This window comes from Tupaia chinensis, unplaced genomic scaffold (assembly GCF_000334495.1).
Source record: "Tupaia chinensis unplaced genomic scaffold, TupChi_1.0 Scaffold139785_1, whole genome shotgun sequence".
Lineage (NCBI taxonomy): Eukaryota > Metazoa > Chordata > Mammalia > Scandentia > Tupaiidae > Tupaia > Tupaia belangeri.
This window is the reverse complement of record NW_006199665.1, coordinates 957069-961620: the sequence shown is the minus strand read 5'-3', so window position 1 is coordinate 961620 and position 4552 is coordinate 957069.

Below are 4552 nucleotides of genomic sequence, written 5' to 3'. Positions count from 1 at the left end.
ATAATAAAGTTCTTTAATACACGATAACAAATACAAATTTTTTTACATTGTTATCAACAGATAATTTTCCATTTTTATGTCCCTCAAATTTTTTTACTAGTTTATTTTATATTATACATTTTATCACTGTACATCAACACAGCTTATAAAATTAATTTTTCCAGCATGGTTTTTGCCAGAGACAGAGAGAGAAAAACACAGAGAAAGGAAAAGCAAAAAACCACCCCCCGGGGGCAATGACCACTCTGCAATGACTTCTCCTCCATTCTTCTCTCGGGATTTTGGGCATGCACACATACCCACCTGGCATGATTTTCAACCCACCAGGTCTGAGACTCAAACTGTGGTCCACCATGTGGTAGTCCAGTGCCTTAACCACCACACCATCTGCTGGCCCATCAAATGCAAAACTTTTAATTCAGAAAGAAAACTGGATGTTGCCTTTTGGATCTACCACACATTGACTATTTGAAATCAGAGAGCCAAACCAACTATTCCAAAGCTTAGCATCCTCTCTTACATAGTGAAGATATTTCTATCCATCCTCCTAAGGTGGTCCATAGATTTAATCAGATTGTGAAAAAGGTTTAACTTAGTTCTTTCCTATTAGTAAATGAATGGTTATTATATATGAGGAGATGAAACTGGTATTTGCTCCTGCCCACATTGATCTCCCAAATGGTGACCTTGATTCTCAACTTCAGCAGTTACTAAAGTGTCAATCCTCCATGTCTGTATACATGCTCTCCCTCTGATTGGAATCTCACCTACTGGCATATTTAGAATATACCTTTTTTAAGATCGGGGAGAAATTAGTTTCTAAAGTAATAATTTCACATTATATAAAGGTAATGGAATCAAAATATGCTTGCAAAATGTATAGGCAGTCTTAGGCTGAATGCAAGAGAATATGCTCCATAAAATGGCAAGAGATTATTATGTTTCTAAAAATAGATCCTATTACAAAAGTCACAAAGATAGCAACAAGGGAAAATAAATGTGAAATAAAACGGCATTTTATGTTTATTTATGGTTTGCAAATATTTTTCCCAATCTATGAGTTGTTTCTTTATGTATTGTTTCTTTGCTGTGCAGACATTTTTTTAGTTTCATAAAATCTCATGGTTTGCAAATATTTTTCCCAATCTATGAGTTGTTTCTTTATGTATTGTTTCTTTCCTGTGTAGACATTTTTTTTAGTTTCATAAAATCTCATTTGTCTATTTTTGCTTTTGTTACCTGTGCTTCTTGGGTCATATTACACATGCAGTGTTACATGTTTTCTTCAGGTTTTTGTTTGAAGGAATGTAATAAGAAAAGATATACAGGTACTCAGGTCCCAGTACATAAAGTTAAAGATTTTCCACAGCCAATTTTTTACAAAGGAAACTAGCAGGCTTATAAACCCAAAATACTCTGTCTCACCAATAATGAAATAATTGCAAAGTAAAGTTCTTTAAAATTCCCCTTATGATCTATCAAATAAAATTTATTTTCATAGAAATACCAACTTGAGAGGGGAAACTAAAATGTAAGTCTCATGAACAGCTACTGTCTGGAGATAGCTGCAAGCAATACACTACTGCAGATCTTTCTAAAGAATACAGAAAGACACTTAAATACACCCTACACTAAATTCATTTTTTAATTCACTTTTTAGAATGCCCTCATACACTGCATATAAATAATACTCTACTTTCCTCCTCCCTTCACTGCAAAACTCTTTGGCTATATTCTGATGTTATTGGAACCAATTTATGCCACCAATTCTTAATTCAGTCTCATCTATTCCCATCACTTTATTTTCAACAGTGATCCTTCATCACTTCAACAGACTATTCTCTTTTTAACATAGCAAGTAAATTTATTCTTCAACCAAGCAAAATGCACAACAGTCTCTCAACGCTCATGTAGGGTGATTTGGCTCTCAGGTGATCTCAGATAAATAGATTTGGTGTCTATCCTCTCTGAGATTCTCCTGCAGTGTCTTCTGAGCTCTCTGACTCACCTGGTTGGGGTCTGTGAGTGGAAGAACTCCTTGTGAAAATGTGAACTCTCGCCTTAATAGTGGATTATGGAGGCTGAAGCTCTGTCTCAGACAAGACAGAAGGAAGGAGTGAAGCATCAGTCCCCTAACCACACTTAGGACTCCAAAAGAATCATCCATGTCCAGTCCAGCCCAAGGCTGCACACACAGGACACACAGGTAGAAAATAACAGAGGAGATATTTAGTTTTTTATCCCTGATCATTAGGCATATTACCCTGTTGTTACTCCAGCTCCTGAGCACCTGATTTCCCTTGTGGACACTGGTCTGGGGAAAAAAGAAAATGTTCCAGTTAATTCTCTATTCTCGAGAGACCAGGTTAGATGTCAAGTGAATCTGATATTAAACTGCCTCTCTGTGGACATTCCTGCCTTCCAGAAGACTGATATTCTTAGCACTTTTGCTCAACACTGAGTTAAACTTTTCTTCAAAATATAAGACAGAAAATGAACCCAGAACCTCCCTGTGTGGGTCAGCCTTGCAGTGCATCACCTTTAACACTGCAACAATATTCAACCCCCATCTGTCCATTTCTTAAGGAGTTGTTTTCTTATTATTGACCTGTTTAAGTTTCTTATGTATTTTAGATATTAGCTCTTTTCCAGATGTATGGTCATAAATACTTTTCCCAATCTGTAAGTTGTTCCCTTGCTGTGCAAAAACATTTTACTTTCATAAAATCTCATTTGTTTCTGTTACCTGTGGTTTTTTGGGGGGGTCATATTCAAATAAACATTTTTCAGAACAATGTTGTAGAGCTTTTCCCATGTTTTCTTCTAGTAATTTTATAGTTTCAGGTATTACATTTAAATTTTCATTTATTTTGAGATGGTCCTTGTAAATGGTATGAGCTAAGTGTTGAATTTTATTCTGTATGTGAATAGTCAGTTTCTGTATAATGAAAGATTTTAAAGATGGCACAAATAAGTGGAAAGATAGCCCAGGTTCATGGATTGCAAGAATACATGTGATAATAGAAATCTCATCTGTGTGCTTGAAAGAGAGCACTTTGATAAGGTCTAATCACACAACAACTACCTTTCCCCAGACCATCAGCTCCTCAGGGTGCTGGACACTCAGGTGTTTTCCCTATGCATTTTTCAGAGTGATACAGGATCTGAACCATGACTGCACTATGGCTTCAGTTTTGCAGGGTGTTATCATTACCACTTTGCCACTGGCTGGCCTCAAAGATGATCTTAATGATGATAAAACAAATTTTAAATTATACATTGTGTCACTACATAAACAATTATTTTTCATGTTGTCCATTCATTCATTGGCATGATGATTAAGGTAGGCAGATCCCATGTGACCAGCTGTGAGAATTCAAGTCCCAGACCCAGAAGCTTAAAAAACACACCGGGCTCATGTGTGTATATACCACAAATCCCAAGAGCAGAATGGAAGAGAAGAAATTGCATCATGGCCATCTCCCTGGGAAGTGATTGTTGTTGTTTTTTGTTTGTTTGTTTTGTTTTGTTTTGGAGAGATTTTTGCTATAGGACGCCTGCACTTGCCAGAAAGACAGAGAAAGAGAGAGAGTCAGAAAGCGAGAAATCACCCCCCAGGGGGGATGGCCACTCTGCAATCCCTTCTCCTCCATTCTCCTCTTGGGATCTTCACACACACACACACACACACACACACGCACCCAGTGTGAGTTTAAGCCACCGGGCCTGGGACTCAAACCGCAGTCAACTACATGAGAGTCCAACGACATAGCCATTACACCATCTGCTGGTTCCTTAATTGTCTGATTCTAAAGTCCTTTTGATTAAATTTAATCAAAATCATCTTCCCATATAGACTCCACTTGGAGGGCACTTGTCTTTGGTAATCAGATTTTATCCATAACTATTGTAGTCGCTGCGAATGCTGAGCTGAAAAAGAAACATGATCTTTGAGACCAGCAGGCAGCCTGGCAGTTAAGGTACTGAATTTCTACATGGCCAACTGCAGTTCGAGTCCTGAACCCGGCACTGGCTATGTGTGCATGCATTCCCAAAATCCCAAGGGAAGAAAGAAAGAGAAAGGATTGTGGTGTGGTTGCCTGCCCTTCTCACTTTTCCTCATTCTGTCTCTGTCTGTCTCTCTCTGATAAACGTGCATGCCCTATGACAAGAAGAAAAAAGAAACATGATCGTAATGAGCAGATTAAAGTCCAATGACCACAAAGTCCATAAAACACATGAGTGTGTGAGAGTCTATATTATCAGAGAGAGCAGGTAGGATCATGACAGGGAAAGGAATGATGAATATCATGGATTTAAGTTTTCTTCTACAATAAAATTATATAAAGACCTCATTGCAACATGTAGGATTTTTTCCCCACATAGGATTAGCACAATTTAGAACTATGTTTTAGTAAAACAAAACAATACTCACTATAATATACATTTGAAAAGAAATTATTCTTAAGAAATCCATGGTTCTTGGGAACCAGCAGTTAGCGTAATGGCTATGTCGCTGGACTCCCACGTAGTCGACCGCGGTTCGTGTCCC